Source organism: Protopterus annectens, chromosome 2.part1 (genome assembly GCF_019279795.1).
Source record: "Protopterus annectens isolate FY-2018-M chromosome 2.part1, PAN1.0, whole genome shotgun sequence".
Taxonomy (NCBI): domain Eukaryota; kingdom Metazoa; phylum Chordata; order Ceratodontiformes; family Protopteridae; genus Protopterus; species Protopterus annectens.
The window spans coordinates 355,621,590-355,642,847 of record NC_056729.1 but is presented as its reverse complement, the minus strand read 5'-3'; the positions used below and the strand labels follow the sequence as shown (position 1 = coordinate 355,642,847).

General features: G+C 42.2%; 1 protein-coding gene across 4 annotated transcripts in view; it reads left to right on the top strand.

The window, feature by feature from the left end:
• LAP3 (leucine aminopeptidase 3) overlaps positions 1–21,258 on the top strand; it is a 528,883-nt gene that overhangs the window by 118,086 nt on the left and 389,539 nt on the right. The gene's annotated exons all lie outside the window — the stretch shown is intronic.

Sequence of the window (21,258 nt, the reverse complement as noted above, 5' to 3'; positions counted from 1 at the left end):
AGGTGATCTCTGCCTAACATATAAAACTGTGTCAAACCCAGAGCTGTTGGACATGCTACACCTAAAGAAATCCCAATCGGTCTGAGCTGCATGCTCTAGGGACCTGAGTGGATGGGAATTGGGAAATACACCCAGGGGATCACTTCTGTGTCTCTGCTCGACAGTGGCACAGGAAAATAACTTTCTTGGGTGGCACAAGCCAGGGAACCTTGTTGGCTAGGCTTACATAGGCCCTTGGGCCGATAGCCTAGTACCTACCTATGAACAATACAAATGTGATGTGGCACATCAACAAGCAGGGGTTATAAGGTCATATCCATGTGCAGATTAGCTTTTTGGGCATGGGATCTAGCTATCAAGTGACTCAGGCAATTTTCATTCCTTCAGAGTACAGTCTAGTGGCAGACTCACTGAGCATACCCAGAACACAAGTTCACGAATGGATGCTTCACAAAATGTATTTCTGGACATAGTCCATCAGTGGGGTATTCTTTTCCTTTTCTCTGAGCAGACAACTTCTTGTGTTCTGTTTAGGGGTACCAAGTCATCTGTCTTGGAAATTAGATGCCCTGTCTTTTTCCTTGGAAGGAAATATTTCTGAATGCCTTCCCCCCCCCACTTCCTCTGTTGCCATGAGTTCTGCACAAAATCAGGCAGGCCTCTCCCAAGATCTTGTTGGCAACTCCCTCTTGGCCTGGACAACATTGGTTCCCCCTTTATCACATGGTCAGGAACAATTATCACAGGTTACCTCACTGGGTGGATCTTCATGCACAAGACAAGGGATCTCTTATCCATCCTCACCTGTCAACTCTTCAAATGACACTGTGGGTGATGGGGTTTTGAATCCCTTTAGGCACCTCCTTGAGGACATGCTTGGGTTGAGAGGGAGGCCAGGAAACCCACTACCAGAAAATCATACATGGCCAAATGGAAAAAAAATGTCTGGTGCCTTTCTCACCATCAGAATGCCCAGTCAGTGAAGGTTCCTCTGGTTCTCTATTTGTGTGATCTATTGCATGCTGGCTTGGCTTATTCTTCAGTTTAAGCTCACCTTTCAGAATTTGAAGAACTTTGTGTATTAACTTCATCTATCCAAATATATGCCTGCCTATGCTGAAAATGAGTTTTCAACATCCCCCCCCCCAGGAGAGTTGTCCTTGCACTGTAAGAATAACTTGCTAAGTTGGCCACTGTCCTTTCTCTTAACCAGTAGAGTACACAATATATGCCAGTTACTTAGTCTTTCTGGATAACCAGTTGCTGCATTCAGGAGGTACTTGGTATCTCTCTGCTAATTGCTTTCTGTTGGCTATAAACTGATTACTCTTTGTTATACTTTGACCCTGAGGGTGGAAGCCCACTACCCTACCCCAATTACCACCCACCCTTACTTTACTATTATACTTCCTATATACACATTACACTTGTGACTCCTATTCCATAACCCTCACAAACAACATTACTGCTATCATACAAACAGTCCTCCCTAACTACAGCCATCTCTTCTACATTTCAACTTCTACTTTTCACAGATAGCCTCTCACTTAACTACAGCCATCTCTTCTACATTTCAACTTCTACTTTTCACAGATAGCCTCTCACTTCTTCATATTTTATCTACATTCCGAAACTGTAGCCTTTAAACCCCTTTATTCCTTACATTCTAGAGAAGATACTAGGACAACCTAACTTTCTTCCTTCATAGAAAATACTCCTTTCTTTCTTACCTTGTACAAGCTTTCAAACTCCACCACAACTAAATATCTTTCTACCCTGCAACTTTGTTTTTCTTTCTGATCCCTACTTCCCCACTACCTGACAGCTGTAATATACAGATCCCTTTGCTTAAGCATGCTACTACTCTGTTTCTCCTCTATTCTTCTTCTGCTACTGGTGCATGTTTAATCCTACCATGACTGTGTATAGTAGCTCTCAACATATCTCCAATTCTGTCCCAACCACCTAGTAATACTTCCTCCCTACACTCTCCACAAATCGCATCAAACCTATTTAATGATGCCCTTCATCTTTATTCTAAATGTAGACTGATTAACTCCATTTCAACTCTAATCAAAAACAAAATTAGGTGGAAAATACTTTCCACAAAACAAGAATTGGTAATTCCCCAGTATATTAAAATCCTTCTAGGAGGAGACATTCACTCTGATCTTGGACCCTACCTATCGTAATGAACATCAGGACAATTCTATTCCATGCACACTACTCTAACCGTACAAGGAGGAGACATTCACTCTGATCTTGGACCCTACCTATCGTAATGAACATCAGGACAATTCTATTCCATGCACACTACTCTAACCGTACAATGGACAACCCACAGCCAGTACTCTGACTTTTGCTGCCATAAATGTTAGAAGCATAAGAAATAAAATTGCTGAACCACAGGCCCGGATTGCCCAAAACAAGTCCGATATTCTTGCTGTAACTGAAACTTGGCTAAAACCCAGCATAAACGACTCCAAAATGACACCTCCTGGCTATATCATCAATAATGACCATATAAACAGATGGTGGTAGTGCTTTAATATTTCCCAACAAATACAGCATTTCCCTTTACAATAAACTAATACCAAAAGTCCATTCAGCAGAGCTTCTTATAACATTTTCGAACATAAACAATTATAAACAAGCATGTATTGCTGTTCTTTACATCCCTCCTGGTGACAGTGTAGCTATACTGGAAGATATCCTATATTGAATGTCCATAACAGTTCTACAAGAAAAATACTAGTAGATGATATTGGTTTGACAAACTCTTAACTCTCTTACATGTAGCATGAACTTATTTGGTTTCACACAACCAATTAATAGCCCCACACGTTATACCAAGACATCAAATTCCCTATTACACTGGATCCTGGTATTTGACCATAGCAAATACACCACCTCATGTACAATGTCTGACTATCCTCGGTGATCATCTCCAGTCTATGCAGTCAGACATCTCACACAGTCACTTAAGTAGCATGTTTATAAAATAACACGCAACCTTTCCACATTTAACCCAGAAATGTTCATTACTAACCTATTGCCTGGAACTTCCTAAAAATCATTCCCTTAGATGATGCTGTAAATTAATTCAGTGCAACTTTCCTGAATACCTGAATAGCCTTGCAACTTCTAGAAGAAGTGACCGAAAACAAATAATGTAATTTGGCTGTCCAAAAATAGTAGAATGCTAATGCAGGATAGAGAAAAAGCATGGGGGAAAAATGGCAAAAATGTAAAACACCACAATATCTTGAGAATTCAGAAAGCTTCGCAATCTCACTAAAAGTAAATTTAATGAAGACAAAAAACTATACTGTAATAACTTTCAGAATAGTAGTAAACACAACCATAAAAAAAAATCTGGACAGCCATTAAAGAAATCTTGCATAATAGTAAACACAGCCATAAAAAAAATCTGGACAGCCATTAAAGAAGTCTTGCATACCGGCCATAAATTCAGTCTTGACCCCATTCCGAATAACTCATGACTTGAGAGTGCAATACAATTCAACTCCTATTTCATGGCTAGTATAGCATCTCTAACCAAGGACTCCCCAGTGTCTAATCCTAATCCTGCCCAGCAGCCATGTATTACCATATCCACTTTCACCTTCAAACCTGTGCCCGCATCCTATATAAAACTACTCTTAATAAACACAAACCATACTCTGCTTCAGCTGATGACCTTCCAAGTGAATACCTTTAAAATAGTAACCGATGGCACTGCCTACCCTGTGTCAAGCCTTATAAATAGTTCAGTCCAGAAATCCCACAATGTTCATCGTGTTGCACTGCTGCAGTCATCGCACTTGAGTTATCTGCCGTCAGGCGGTCCCACATTCGGCCCGAGTTCCAAAGTCTTGGTCCGGCGTCGGTTGCTGTCGCTTCTTCCCTGACGTCAGTGCGACAGAGGTATAAAAGAGGCAGCCGACACCATTTTCTTCCGTCTTTCTTGCCGTGCGGTGCCCAAAGCAGAAGCAGTTCGCAAGTGCCTGTCTGCCGACTCCTGAGATTTTCAAATCAAATTTCAGACCAAAGTCTTCAATAAAGCTAAGTACCCCGTTGGAGAACCTTTTCTTGCCTCAGTCCGATGTCAGAAAAAGTTAATAATTGCATTTCTTGTGGGAAGCAAATACCTCATAAGGATTTTCATTCCTATTGTATCCCTTGCCTAGGCCCAGACCACGACATCACAGGTTGTCTGTTTTGTGCTAGGTTTAACAAACAAACTATTAAACGTCTGTTTGATTTCGCCCGACATTATTTTGGTAGAAAATTTAATTATACCATGCTGTCGGAGCAACCGATGACCGGGATACATAAAAAGCGCAAAGATAAAGACAGGAAGCCGAGACCCAAACTAGTCACTGAGGCCTCTGCTAGGCCAGTCGCCGGTTCTCCGGTTTTCAGTGAGGTGCCTACGCAGCCCCTGACGACCGCTGATTTAGAACCCCAGCCTGCATCCGACTCCCAAGCGGAGATTGCAGGGCCTCCGGAGCCTTTATCTTTAGGCCCTTCCGACTCCATGGCTGATGGGGATTCCGGTGCAGTTGAAAGGCCGTCAGTTGCTGAAGGTGTCTTCAGACCGACTACACTTACTGTTAAATCCTTTGCAAAACTGAATACTCCAAAAGTAAGGAAGCCTGTACAGCAGTCTCCAGTGCAAGGCCCCATGCCTAAGAAACAGATGCTTAAGATGGCCGAAGACTTAATTACCCTAATCAGGGGTTCCTATCCCCCACCTGACAAAAGGCCTAGACAGGAGGAGGACTATGCTTCCTCTGACCAGGTTTCCATTACCTCAGATTCTTCTGAGGAACAGGAGTACTCTTTTCCCCCTTATGAAGATTCTGATGCTGAAGAGTCTATTCCTTCAGCATCTCCCCCAGAAGACTACTCTTTTGGGGAAACTTTACATACCATGAGGGAACAGTTCCACTGGGAAGGCCAGGATTACTCTGATTCTAAGAAAAGGCTCTGAGAGTTCCTCTTACTACCCCAGCACAGACCCCTTGCTATTCCACCTGTGTTGGACATTGTGGATGATGTTTATTCAGAATCTAGCCTTAACCCAGATTAATTACCTCCTGCACCAGCCAAACCAGACAGATACTACAGAGTCCCTGACTCTCATAAATTCCTATATAAAAGCCCTGTTGCTGACCCAGAAACCATTTCCCAGGGTCCCAAAGGGGTTGATGAGGCCTCTATTGCTAAAAATCCTGTACCGTCTGAAAGGGATTCTAGAGCACTAGACAGATGGGGAAAGAAAGTATATACCTCAGCTACTCTAGCTATGAGGGCCTTAAATTGTCAGTTTCACATGCTGAAATATCAACAATATTTGATGTCTCAATTAAAACAAAAAATGAGCACACATAGAGAGCAGCCTGATTACAAGGAAATGCAAGATTTGTTACATGCAGCAGAACAAGTGGGAAAACATATTTTGCAATGTGAATTTGATTCATTGGAAGCTTCTTGCAGAGCAGCTGTAACAGGGTCTGTCATTCGTAGGCATGCTTGGTTAAAAGAACACTTTACCTGATCATGTTAAAGCAATGTTATTGGATGCACCCTTACAGCAGGATGTTTTATTTGGTGTGAAAGCAGAAGAGGTTTTAAAGAAAGTGGAGGATGAGGCAAAATCTATGCAGACGGTCAAGGATTTTTTACAGGTCCAACCCCTTGTTTCAGCAGAAATTGGCCAACCAAAAACTGGTCCTTTCCAACTTCTGACAGACCACAGAGGGGCAAATACAGATGCCCAAGGGGCAGAGGTCAGCCACAAGGCTCTTACAAGCCACGACAATGGGGTGCCACAACCCAGAAAGGAGAAGACAGGTCTCAAACTATCAGAAGACAATCACAATGACTTACCCCTCAGACTGCCAAGCAAATCACTCTTGGCAGCTCCTATAGGCGGAAAACTTGCACTTTTTGCAGACAATTGGCACATCATCACAAAAGACAAATGGGTCCTAAATATTGTAACTCAAGGATACAGGTTCCACTTTCACACTTTACCAAGGATAAAAGGAATGCCAAACCTGACATGAAATCAATGGGCAGAGGCTCAAAGACAAATTACAGCACTCATGGACATGAGAGCCATTCAACAGGTTCCTACACAGGAGCAAGGACGAGGATTTTACTCAAGACTCTTTCTGGTTCCCCGAAAGGACAAAGTCTGGAGACCCATTCTGGACCTTTCAATTCTAAACACATACCTGGAAGCACCCAAATTCAAGATGCTCACACTACAGCAACTTCTTCCCATGCTGGGCAAGAAGGCTTGGCTAGTAACGTTGGACCTCAAGGAGGCATACCTGCATGTACCTATCAGACAAAATTGCAGAAGATATCTCCGATTTATAGCAGGTACAACTCATTACCAATTCTCTGCACTGCCCTTTGGCTTCTCTACTGCGCCCAGGGTCTTCACAAAATGCCTGGCAGCAGTAATTGCATACTGCAGACAAAGAGGAATCCAAATATATCCATATCTGGACGACTGCCTTATTCAAGCAAGACAGCAAGGGCATTCTTTTAAAACATCTGGCGTTTGTAAAAAACCTACTAAGTTGCCTAGGGTACACAGTAAACGAAAGAAGTCAAAACTAGGGCCCTCACAAGACATAATATTCCTGGGTGCCAGCTTAAGTACAATGGCCCAGATGGCTTATCTCACGCCAGACAAGCAAGGACAACTGACTCAATACTTCAAAATGATGGCAACAAAGTCCCAACTCCCTGCAAGAAAAATTCTGCAGGCCTTGGGATTCATGGCATCTTGCATACTACTAATACCATATGCCAAACTGCATATGAGGAAATTACAATGGTACCTGAAAAGCGTATGGACTCAACACAGCCACAGCTTGGAAACAATAATACCACTAATTCCCTGCCTTCAACAGGAGTTTCGATGGTGGGCTCAGACATGTCACCTCAACAAGGGTCAGCCTTTCACCTTGCCCACAGCCAGGCAAACAGTGACAACAGATGCATCGGATTACGCCTGGGGAGCACACATGGCAGGACAGTGTATTCAAGGCAAATGGTCTGCAGATCAAATGCATCTCCACATCAATCAAAAAGAGATGTTAGCTGTACAAAATGCCCTAACGGCTTTCAAGGACCTCCTACATCCAGGACCACTTCTAATAAAAACGGACAACACCACAGTGATGTGGTACATAAACAAGGGGGCACACATTCCTACCTCCTATGCAGGCAAGCAATGACCTTGTGGAACACAGCACTGACCTACCAAGTTCAACTACAAGCACAATTCCTGCCAGGAAAGAAAACTACATTGGCAGACAAACTAAGCAGAAATATCCTGGATCCTCACTAGTGGAAACTAGACCCACAAGTATTCACAATGATAACTCAAAAATGGGGGAGCCCAGACATGGATCTGTTTGCCTCTCCCCAAAACTACCAACTGCGCAAGTTTTGCACAAGGACATACCACACTAGCTTGGAAATTGGACGCCCTCTCATTCAGTTGGAAAACACTAACAGTGTATGCCTTTCCTCCACTGCCTGTTCTGGCAAAGTGCTGCTAAAAGCCAGATTAGAGAGGCCACAAATGATGCTCATTGCTCCAGACTGGCCACGCCAACACTGGTATCCAATATTAAGAAACAGGGCTCAAGGCCCACCATGGATTTTACCTCAAATTCCTCACCTGCTGACTCGGCAAGATAATCAGATTCTACACAGCCAGCTCAAGACTTTAAATCTGGCTGCATGGCAGATTAAACAACCAGTCAACACTTCTCTCTACAGGTGTTATGGATGTCATTCTGGAGGCCAGGAGACCCAGCACCAGGAAAACCTACTCGGACAAATGGAAAATATTCTACGCCTAGAACCAGGCTAAAGGCCAAAATCCTCTTGTCCCAAATATTCCTCAGATTCTGCAATATTTAACTGAGATGTTGCACAAAGGCCTTTCCTTTTCATCTATAAAGATCCACGCTTCAGCTATTTCAGCTCATTACAACACGGATCCTCCTATTTTTTCACATCCATTATTAAGGCAGTACCTCAGAGGGGCTAAGAACATAAGACCGCACCGAAGAGCACCAACACCAACTTGGGACCTCAATTTTGTTTTGGAAAAACTTACACTGCCCTTCGAGACAGCTTTTTCAGCTGATTTACAATTTTTATCATGGAAAACTGCCCTGCTGCTAGCAATAACTTCAGCACAAAGAGTCTCAGAGCTACAGGCCCTAATGGCAGTGGAGCCTTTCATCATTTTTCATCAAGACAGAGTCTCTTTACGAACTAACCCTTCCTTTATGCCAAAGGTAGTATCCAGTGTGGCACTAAAACCAAACCATTCATTTACCCACCTTTTATCCAAACCCCCAGAATAAAGGGGAAAGGCTCCTACACTCTTTGGACATTCACAGGCAATTACGTTTCTACTTGGATAAAAAAAAGGTTTTCAGAAAATCTGATCAGCTCTTTGCATCCTATGTTGCAGGATCTCAAGGAAAGCCTATATCAAAACAGACCATTTCAAAATGGATAGGACATTGTATCCGTTTCTGCTACACCCACCATGGGAAACCTGTACCTGGTAACATTAGGCCTCATTCCACCAGGGCTACAGCAACATCAGCAGCCTTCCTCAGAGGGGTACCAACCAAGGATATTTTGGAAGCTGCAACTTGGAGATCAGTGCACACCTTCACCAAGCACTACCACTTACCTCTATACTCAAAAACCAGAGCTGGCTTTGCCACTGCAGTTTTGCCGGGCCTACTAGCTTCTCCAAACCCTGTTTAGTACCAACCGCCCAGCCTTAGCTTTGGGATTCAACCCAAGTGTGATGATTGCAGCAGTGTAACACTATGAACATAGTACAGTTTTGTACCTACCATAAATGTAGATGTTCGAGTGTTCACACTGCTGCAGTCCAGGTTACCCTCCCACCTTCCCCTCTTCTTACCTGGGTTTTATCTATAGCTCCCTGTTTATACAATCTCGAAGATGTATTTCTATATGGTGTATTTGCTTACAGCTGTAGCTGTTGTTTTCTACTTATGTAATTTACTTAGGATTATGTATTGCCTTCCTATTTGGGGGGCACCTGACATCTGGGGCAAGAAAAACTGAAGAAAATGGTGTTGGCTGCCTCTTTTATACCCGGACGCCAGACCAAGACTTTGGAACTCGGGACGACTGCGGGGACCACCTGATGGCAGATAACCCAAGTGTGATGACTGCAGCAGTGTGAACACTCTAACATCTACATTTATGGTAGGTACAAAACTGTACTTTCCCTATCTTTGGAAAAAGTTGCACGTTATCCCTCTGCACAGAGGAGGAAATTCAGACATTACTAACTTTTAGATCTTTAGCAGTTTTATCCCCCTCTCCAAAATACCTGAACATATATTCAAAAACAATTGCTAAACTATCTCCTGCAGGAAGAACTCCTGTCCCCTGCACAACATGGCTTCCATTTTTTCCATAGTACTAACACTGCACTTCTAGCCTATATAGATACTGTCAATAAAGCTAGAGATAACTGCAAACTAGTCTGCTTCTTGTTTCTAGACTTGTCTAAAAGCCTTTGACACAGTTTGTCACAGCCAACATCTATTTCAAATAACCTCATTAGGAATCTTTTAGCCCACCCTTCTGTGATTCAAAAGCTACCTATCCAGCAGGTGTCAGTCAGCAAAAATGGCACTCCACCCTCTGCCCATAACCTCCCAGTCAATACTGCTGTACCAGAAGGCTCTGTTCTTGGTCCTCTCCTGTTTAACATTTTCACTAACACCCTCCATATATCCACACAACAGGAATCACTAATATAGTACACAGATGACTCCACATTCATTTACACATCTTACAATGTGGCACACCTCCAGAAAAATATTCAGGAAGCTTTAATACCAACTGAAACATGGCTGTGAAACCCACAACTCAAAAAAAACTCCTCTCTGTCCAGAAACCTATTAAATATAAATATAAGGAAGCTCTACTCTTAGTATAATCAGACTACTCACTATATTATAAGCCTAGCACTTGTTCTCAAAACTTCTCTACTAAGTAAGCACTCTCGTACTAAGTAAAGCACTACATCCACCTACCACCCCTGTGAATATCCACTTCCCTTAAAGGCACAGCACTCCCTTATACTGTTCTAGCATGTCGAGTGGTAGATTACTGACGTCCTCTCCAGTTCAGCTGGTTAACCTGGGTATCTTGAGACAATGCTACAATGGTCTCATGTACACAGACAACCCTCTCCTCCTCCCAACAAACACAAATACATGTGAGAGATGCAACTATATAGCCAAACTGGAGGCTGAACTCTCTCAACTCAGGGATGGCATGACCAGACAGGAGGAGAAGGTAACCACACACACAACAAACCCAGTCCCACATAGACCTACCACAACTGCAAACCAAACACATAAAAACACAAAGACATACTCGGAGGCTCTAATAAAAAAACTTACCAAAACAACAGAGGCTCCCAAAGCAGACATCCAAAAAGTCCACCACCTCAAAACAAAACACATGCAACACATACTTCAATAAATCAGTGTGTCAACCAATCACAGCCCTTAAGGCCAAACACCACGCCTGATACACTAGTAATAGGTGACTCTATAGTCAGACACACTCATGTCCCGCTGACCAGGCTGAACAAGGAGAGGGTGACTGTGAGCTGCCTATCAGGAGCTAGGATCCGCCACATAACACACGCACTCAGGTCACTCCAAAGCAAGTACAAATATGACTCCGTCATTGTCCATGCTGGCGTGAATGACCTGAGACGTACCTCCCTGGACTACATGAAAAGAGACATAGAGGAGCTCTCTGATTATGTAGCCCAGGCTGGTATGACCCTGACCCTGAGCAGCATCTTGCCCTCACCAAGAATGCTGCCACAATACAAAGACAAGATGATCAGCTTTAACAATTGGTTCAAGTACTGGTGTCATTCTAAGGGGATCCAATGTCTGTCTGCCTGGGATGACATGTTGGACAAGCCACGCTGCTTCGCAAGGGATGGCTTACACCTGTCACCACTGGGCTTCCGGATATTGGCTAAGGCACTTGCCACCCCAATAGTGCCTTTTTTAGGCAAGGCTCAAAAGACAAACCCACCTTCTTAGAAAGCAAAAATGGAAAAAAACTAAGGGTAATGCTGCTCAACGCCAGAAGTCTAAATCTCAAGATGCAGGCACTCGATGCACTCCTCAGCATGGAGAACATCGACGTCTGTGCAGTAACTGAAACCTGGTTCAAGGCTCCTGAGAGCACCCCAGCGCTACCAGGCTATACCTCATATCATGCTTTTCGGCCCCAAAACCCGGGCGAACCACAAAGGAGGGTGTCCATATTCATCAAGGACACCCACACCTCCAGGTTAGTAGCAACACATGAAGCATCAGAGACCATACAGGTGAAACTAACCATAGGCAAAACTGCTATACAACTGGTAGCATGTTACAGACCACCCTCCCAATCTCGGGAACCCCACTCAGCCTTCCTGAAGACATTGGAGGATATGAATGTATCACAAAATACCATCATACTGGGAGACTTCAACTACCCAAACATAGATTGGGTACATTATTCTATCCCTAACACCCTAGCCCAAAGGTTCCTGGAATTCATAAATTCAAATACACTGGAACAACTAGTCGCCTCTCCCACTAGGGGAGATAATATACTAGACCTGATAATCACAAACATGGGGACAAAATGCTCCACACCGGAGGTATACCCCTCACTAGTGAGATCTGACCACAAACTAATCACCCTGGATATACATATCCCACCTCCACCCCCAGCACAAAAGACCACAGTGAAAAACTTCTCAAAAGCAGACTTCACTCTTCTTAAGACTGAGATGGTATCCTTTAAGCCCACTGGGCCAGTGGATACCACATCCCACAATGCCGAAACCTTCACAAATGCTTTCTATGGATATCTCCAAGAATGCATGGATCATGCAATCCCAAATAAATCCCCACCAAAGGCAAGCGTTCTGTCTGGTGGACCTCCGCCATTAACAAATTGTATAACAAAAGAAGGACGATACTGCACGTCAGAGCAAAATCCCATAAAGGGAAGACATCTCTGATCAACATTAGCAGAAAACTACGTTCTCTCATAAAAACATCCAAGGCCAACTTTGAGAGAAAAATCGCTAAGGACACTAAAGATAACCACAAAGCCTTCTTCAGCTATGTTAGAAACCTGGGCGGAAACCCTCAGATATGCTCAGAGTTTGTTCACAACAACAAAAAATACACTGAACCCACAGATATTGCCAACATTCTGGCTGACAGGTTCAGTGCAAATTTCTCCCCTCCCTCACCCCCAAAAGAAGAAATTTGTAATCTCCCTGTCATCTCAGATGTCCAAGTGAGAACCGCCCTCAACAAAGCTAAAAACGCAGCATCAATGGGACCTGACGGTATCCTGGGTTGCGTGCTACGTGAACTCCAAGAGGAGCTAAACCCACACATAAAAATGCTATTTAACCTTAGCCTTACCACAGGATATGTACCTGAACACTGGCATACAGCAACAGTGGTCCCACTCCACAAAGGGGGGTACCTCTACAGACCCTGGGAACTACCGCCCCATAAGCTTGACCAGCCTGGTCTGCAAGGCTATGGAAAGAATCATTATGGAACTCATAAACAGAGACATAGGGGACCTACAGACACTTGACCCCACCCAGCTCGGCTTTGTAAAGGGCAGATCCTGCCTTTTGAACCTGGTTGACTTTTTCGAAATCACTAGAGCCATTGATGAGGGCAAAGCAGTCCATACAGCCTACCTGGACTTGGCTAAGGCCTTCGACACAATACCCCACTCAAGCATCATAGATAAGCTCAACAGCTTAAACGCAAACCCTTATGTCACTAGATGGGTTGCAAACTGGCTAAAGGACAGAACCCATAAAGTTAAAATCGCTGGAGCAATGTCAGACTCAAAGCCAGTCACAAGTGGTGTCCCACAGGGATCTGTCCTGGGACCCCTCTTGTTCGGCATTTATTTCTCAGATGTTAAAGCAAACATGGGAGGGTTGTGGCTGACAAAGTTCGCAGATGACTGCAAACTAGGCGCCATAGTCGATACACCAGCGGACACATACATCCTACAAAAAGGCCTCACAGAAACGGACAACTGGTGCCGGAGTCACGGCCTTAAACTAAATGCCAAAAAATGTATAGTCATCCCCTTTGGGAAAAACAAAGTACCCACTGAGTACGGAAAAAGACAGCAACCCACTGAGTACAGAAAAAGTAATCGGAGACCTAGGGACCCAAGTCGACAGCGACCTCTCATTTGACACCCACGTTGCTAAAGTGGTTAGAAAAACATTCTACCTTGCACACCTCCTCATGAAGGGATTCACATCCAGATCCAAGGATGTCATTGTACCCCTATACTTCTCCCTCATCAGACCCATGATTGAGTACAATGCCCCATTTGGTATGTACCTCACCCGGCATTTGCAACAGCTGTAGAGACCACAAAAGTACCTCACCAAGAGGATCAAGGGTCTCCAACATATGTCTTATTCTGCCAGACTAAAGAAACTTCAGCTCTATTCAGTAGCATACCGCCTGCTCAGAGGTGATCTCTGCCTGACGTACAAGGCCATGTCCAATCAGGATCTGATGGACATGCTCCACCTCAAAAAATCCAAATCCATCAGGACCACGAGAGCTAAAGACTTAAACCTCGGCACAAGTATGAATAGGACATGCTGGAGGGATAGATTCATAACCCAGAGGCTTCCCATGCTTTGGAACAAGATCCCAGTTCATATTAGGCAGAGCCCCTCACTGACTCTCTTCAAGAGAAATCTTGATGAGTGGATGGGAGATCGTAAGTTTACTCCAGGAGTCACATCTGTGTCACTGCTAGACAGGGGCACAGTAAACTAATTCTATTATATAAGGGGACCTTCATTGTGTCACTACTAGACAGAGGCACAGTATTCTAAATTTATTCTGTACATTTTTGTACCATTTTCATGGGGTGGCAAAAGCCACATCAATATGGCTAGGCTTACAAATGCCCCAGGGCAGATAGCCTAGTACTAAACTATGAAAATCTGCTGGGCCTTATGTACTCATAACATGTTACAAAGGCCTGGAACTCCTTATCTCTATCTATCATGCCAGTAACCTCTCCCATTTTTTCAAAACCATTCTGAAAGACGTCCTAGCCAAAAGCTGGTTCTGTTCTTGCTCAACACCGGGATAAACTGCATCCCTAAACATGGACAAATACCCATTCATACCTTACATCCCTCACTCTCATTTCTTCACTCACTCCCTTACTTCTATCAATTTCTCTCCCTTGGCTTTCTCCCGAAGTGTAGCATAAGCCTGATTTTCTCTCACTTTGTATTGCAATTCCTGTTTGTGTTATACTAACTTACCTTCACTTTCTCTATAACCTGGCTAACATTTCTCTGTTAAATCATTGCAATATACAGTAACTTGTATGTAGTCTGCCAGTGTTTGCATATTATGCCTAATTTGATATAATCATTTAAACGGCATTTGTTTATTGTATTATTTTTAAAGACTGTAAAATTATAGCTCTTAAAATATTTTGTAATACTTTAGAGCTTTAGTCTCCCCAGGCTTCTGCTGAAAATGGTCTCCTACCAACTCGGACTCTCCCAATAATCAAATGTCAGTAAATTTTTGTCTGCCCTTGAATATTCCTTTGGCCTGTTGGTTTGAAGTCAAGCAATTTCTTAAAGGCGTCTTTCATATCGGGCCTCCCAGACAACCCATCCTACCTTCTAAAGACCTCAAATTTGTACTTTAATTGACTTCAGGCTCCTTTTGAACCTGCTAGTTCTGCTTCATTGCAACATTGCACTTGGACGACTACTGTTCTTTTAGCTCCTACTTCAGCCAAGAGAGAGTCTAAACTTCAGGTTATCATGGCTTTTCCTCCTTTTGTAGTTTTTCACAGAGACAAGGTAACTCTTGGAACTAATCATTTTTTTATACCCAACGTGGTTAATGAGTTGCCCCTGTTCACCTTCCTTCCTTGTTTTCCTTCTCCACAGTGTGCCAGTGAGGAGATTCTTCACACAGTGTGCCAGTGAGGAGATTCTTCACACAGTGTGCCAGTGAGGAGATTCTTCACACAGTGTGCCAGTGAGGAGATTCTTCACACAGTGTGCCAGTGAGGAGATTCTTCGCACAGTGTGCCAGTGAGGAGATTCTTCGCACAGTGTGCCAGTGAGGAGATTCTTCGCACAGTGGATCTTCACAGATAGCTCAGGTATTTGGATAAAACAAAGGCAAGTCACAAGTCTGGCAGCTTTTTGTTTCTTTTCATCTCATGACTTTGGGTTTGGCTGTTTTCAAAACAAAACACCTCATGCTGGATTTCTAAGGGTATTTCCTTTTGTTATTCTTTTCATGGCAGATGTCTTTCATCATCTGTAAAGGCGCATTCTATTGGGCATTTGCCCTCTCTGGTACTTTTCAAGGGATTGGACACCAGTTCCATCCTTGAGGCTGATGCATGGTCCTGTGTTCATACTTTCGCTAAGCATTATAAATTGGATGTTATTTCCAGGGCCAGGGCAGGTTTTGCCAGGGCTATTTTTGCATGGGTTTGTAGAGGGCTCTTTCTTTCTTTCCTCCTCCCACCATTCTTCTTCTTAGGTCTTGTACTCTACCTTATGTAAACTATACTGCAACACTGATCTGGAAAGATATAGTACAGTTGTGTAGCATTGTACCATAACAGTAGATGCCCTTCTCTTCACTGTTGCAGTATTCGGTCCCTCCATCCATGCCCCTCTTTTCTAGCTCTTGTCCCTGTGCATTTCTGTCTGAGAGTCTTTTGCTTCCTTCCTTCCTTCCTTTTTTCCTTCTTGATGTACATGTTCTTTTTTGTCCCTGAGATATTCTTTCTTCTTCGACAAATCATTTCTGAGTGTTTATGCCCCAAGCCTTACACGGAAAGGCTTATAAATGTCTTCGGGCAGATAGACTAGTACCTACCTATGAACTTGTGTGACATGCGGCACCTATAAAATCTAAAGTCTTTTCTCTACTGGTCGGACATTGAGCTATCCATGGCAGGATATCCCTTATGTAAAGAATACTGCAGGAGGGAAGAGAAGGTTTTCTACTGTTCTGGTAAGAATTTACACAACTGTACTTTCTCTCAGCCTTTTCAAAATGTATACTTCCTCCAAGGGCACTGGCAACAAAGCAGGTTTGCCTGATTATCAGTGCTAAATATGTCCTTACTAAACCCGTATTTAACCTCTTTAATCTAAGCCTCTCCACTGGTTGCAGTGATTTCCTTATGCTAGTTCTAATGCTTCACTTCTATTACTGGTTTCTTCCATTAAATTCTGTGGATCCCCTGTCACTCTAAATCCTTTCTCTTAATTTAACAACAGACAGGAAGTAGCCATGTCTGTAGAGTGCATGACAATTTCACTTTATCAAAAATATAATTATGTATAACTGGAAAATTTTAAGTGCATGTCCAGTATTGTGCATTAAAGTGGGAACAGAACCCAAGTTCATTAATAGAAGAGGCATTAATTAAAAAGTTCATTAGAAGGAATGGATGTAATAAATAATTCAATAGTTAAGAATGCTGGAATAGGGATTTGCAAGTGCCTCAGTTGCAACATGTGTAGAATGTGGCAGAATGTTCTAATATATATTGCAGCAACACTACTACGTAAACTGTTACAGGTTATTATACCCGTGCATGTCCAGTATTGTGCATTAAAGTGGGAACAGAACCCAAGTTCATTAATAGAAGAGGCATTAATTAAAAAGTCCATTAGAAGGAATGGATGTAATAAATAATTCAATAGTTAAGAATGCTGGAATAGGGATTTGCAAGTGCCTCAGTTGCAACATGTGTAGAATGTGGCAGAATGTTCTAATATATATTGCAGCAACACTACTACGTACACTGTTACAGGTTATTATACCCATGCATTAGAGTATGTGGTTTATTATGCATTTTGTCTGAAGTGTGAACATTTTTACATCGGTAACCCTAATAAAAAGCCACGTAGTAGAATGTATGAACATTTATATGCTATCAAGAATAAGATTACATGTATTACTTTTTGCATACAGTCCAAGTGTAAGAATTTTGAAAAGATTTTATTTGCAGTGTTGCAATGTATACAATGAATTTAAGAGGGGAAAGCAGAGACGATGACCTTGAATAAACTGAATACAAATGGCAAGTTTTCCTCTATTCTACTAGGGTGAATGAGTTAAAGTCTAGTGTGAATTTGTGTGATTTAAAGAAGAGAAGGGACATGTTGAAATACTAGAAGCATTTTTAGTAGTAATGTGTTTGAGTAATTTTCAGTATGTATTTGTTTAGGTGTTAGTGTTATTTAAATAGACATTATAGTTTTAAATTTCAAACTTTTTTGAGTCATGTGATTTGGTCTAAATAGTTTTTTAATGCAGAGATGATGTAGAGTACAAAACAGTCTGAAGCATCTTTTGTTCTTCTTATAGCAACCTTTTGTGAGACAAAAGCACTAGCTTGTTTATTACATTAAATTCTAAGAATAGTACTAGCCTGTTTCTATTCATTTCATCCTTTTGGATTGTGTTTTCTGGTTATTCTTAGAGTTGGCAAAGATTCAGCTGCCAACAGATTTAATATTACGGAAAGTACATAAGTTTCATTGTTTTTCTCCGGCAGCTGCTGCCCAACACACAGGCCCTGTTCATTGCCTTTTGGTGAGACTAAATGTAATTTCAGAGATCTGAGTCTGTGCCTTGTCAGAAAGCTAATGTCCAAAACTAGAGGAACTGGTTCTGAAAGCACTGAATTCATTCCATCAAATTTGTAAAGGTGTAATCTTACTCCTTAACAGGATATCTGGGGTCTTACCAACAGAAGCTATAAAGACTTGCATTTATCACTTGAGGAATGTATCTTTTCCTTTCCTGCTTTGCAAAGGGTAACATCAGCAGAGACCAATAGTTACAGGACCAGTTACTGTACTTACTTGCCTAGCTAATGTTATGGAGTATGGGGTATACCTACAACTTTCTAAATATTTACAAACCAACAACATTCTTTATACAGTTAGGTATGACATTCATAGGTTCATTGGTAATTACTAGACTTGCTGCCTTTGTGGACCATTTTAAGCCTAGCCAATTTTCCTTTTAAAGGTGAAAATCAACCCCTGTACCTTGTGTCTGTGAGGTAAATACCCTAATCATACCAACCTGTTATTACAAAGTTATCTTTAACAGTGCAACATTTTTTAACCTCCGTTTCAATTTTATTAATGTGTTTTATAGTAAAACAATAAAATACAAAAGACTGAATAAATGGTAAGATAACAGGTGTAGTGTTGTAAATGCTCTGGAACAGAAGCCACTTGTTATTGTTAAAATGTGACTCTGTATGGCAAGTTTGAAACCTGGATGGAAAAGGATCCATAAGCCCACCGACTGTGAAGATGCATCTCAAGTTTATACACAACCTTCTCAATAATTTTCCCAAGAAAGTAAGGTTGAAGATCGGTTGGTAGCTGTTTAGGAGTTCAGGATCTAATGAAGGCTTCTTAGCCACAAGGTTAACAAAGGCCTATTACAAGTTCAATAGTAAAACTCCAAGCCTCAAAAAATTAATCAAAATTGGAAAAGTTGCGGGATCAAGGACATTAAGTTCAGCCTAAAAAAAGTCTTGATGGACAAAGCCCCAACCCACTTGTTATCACTTACACACTTTTGTGGTTACAGAGTTTGGTCAGGTGGACCTTAACAGTAGCAGTGTTGTTCCAACCCTTTTTCTTAACCTCTGCATAGCATTTTGTACACAGCTGTATTCTTGCTTGCATGACTGAACTGACGAAACGCACCTGAACTTGCCTATTCCACAGAGTATGTAAAATGAAATAAATAAAAATTAAGGTGTCCCCCAAGGACACTGCTTGACCCCCCCCCCCAAACTTTTTAACTTGTCTATCATCCCCATTCCATCGAAATGCCTTGAGCATCCTGGTGTATGATAAACTAACAGTGCAACTGTGCCATGGAGAGATGGGTCCTTGTCTTCAGCCCAACCAATACTACTAAGTGGGTTTCAAAACTTGACTACTGGCCTAAAGACTCCTGTCGTACCGTAAATGCTAAGAAAACAAAATCATTTCTGTTCTTTGGTAATAATTTCATCAATCAGTGCCATGATCGTACCTATTAAATGAATCATTTGTTGCTTATTTTGCATGTCACTGGCATTAAATGTCTAGACATTATTTAGGACTGCTCCATATCATTTGATTTAAACACTGGCAGCACCATAAAAAGTGCAACAGGTTATTAAACTATTTCTACCAAGTGAAAGATACTGGAAGACGACTTGTCAAAGCCTCCTTGCTGTTGGCTTAGATTTTCTATGGAAATATTAATTTTGCCAGCCTCTCGTCTTCTGAATTAGCTAAGCTAGAACAAATTTACAACAAATACCTACAATTTGCTTTCCATACTCGTAGATCACAGCACTGTTTTCACTCTACATTCTCCTTCCTAACAGTTCCCCACTTTGACTCTTTGTATTTGTTTTAACTTTCCCATTAGAAACCTGTGTTCCTTAAATGCGAAGTTCATTAAACAGTACAGAAGATGTCCTTCTGTATCACTGTTGCAATATTCCTTACATTAGGAATCCCTGTAAAGGGTAGCCTGATGTTTGGCCAGTATACCAAAACCTTAGGTTGTAATAGGGATGTCATACGTCACAGATATGCTCCCTGTGCATGGCATAGGGCATAAAGGTGACGTATGGATGTACCATCCTCAGAACTGAAAAGCCCCAGGAGGAATAACAGTCCAAGGTGTAAGAGGAACATGTACATCCAGAAGGAGAAAAAGAAGAGAAAGAAGGGAGGGAGTGAATACTGCAACAGTGAAGAGAAGGGAGGGAGTGAATACTGCAACAGTGAAAAGAAGGGAGGGAGTGAATACTGCAACAGTGAAGAGAAGGGAGGGAGTGAATACTGCAACAGTGAAAAGAAGGGAGGGAGTGAATACTGCAACAGTGAAGAGAAGGGAGGGAGTGAATACTGCAACAGTGAAGAGAAGGGAGGGAGTGAATACTGCAACAGTGAAGAGAAGGGAGGAGTGAATACTGCAACAGTGAAGAGAAGGGAGGGAGTGAATACTGCAACAGTGAAGAGAAGGAGGGAGTGAATACTGCAACAGTGAAGAGAAGGGAGGGAGTGAATACTGCAACAGTGAAGAGAAGGGAGGGAGTGAATACTGCAACAGTGAAGAGAAGGGAGGGAGTGAATACTGCAACAGTGAAGAGAAGGGAGGGAGTGAATACTGCAACAGTGAAGAGAAGGGCATCCGCTGTTATATTAAGATTTTTACACAACTGTACTGTCCTTTCATATCACTTTTGCAGTATTCCTTATATTTGGGAGCATACAAAAGCCCAGGAGGAAAGTTGGGAGGAGGAAGGTGCAGTGGAGCCCCCAAGAAACCCATGTAGGATAACATTTTAGGCCTGGTCTTCTGAGACAAAAGGATGCAGCACGCAGCACTGCGACACTGTAAACAGACCAAAATGTTGCAGTAAGAATTCCCACTCTGGTATTCTAAACTTGTTATAACAGAAAATGAGCTTTTAATCTTTATCTTTAAAGATTAATGTTCATTTACTTTCCTTTCAGTTGTTTTACAGAGAATGAAGAGTTGTACTTACTGCATTCTTTACGGCATTAACCCTTCAATCTGTGAATGCATGGTGAGAAAACAGTGAACATTTGAGGTTTCAAACATGTTTCTGGGTATGAATTCAGGCCATGGGGTCAACTTCATCTTCCTCTCCCTGAATGGTTGATAACGCCCTGATGAGGATTGATTCTTCTATACTGTATTATAATCAAGACGCTTGTTCCAGTAATGTAGCTATGCAGGAGGATTGAACTTGGGTGCTGCATCCTTTTTGTCCAAGCTCTGTGAAGTCATACATGAAAGTGATGGATGCTTGCTATTACTTTTGGTCTGCAAGTAAAACCTTTGACTGCAGGAGACATCCTGCTGTATGTATTTGCCTTCATTATTTCCCCATTTGCTTTGATGAAATTGTAGCCTTCAGCTTATGCACTTGAGGGGAGTGGTTAGCATTCTGGGCAGGTTTTATGCACCAAACAGTTCTTGTTCTGTTCTGCAACTGAAGCTGTAC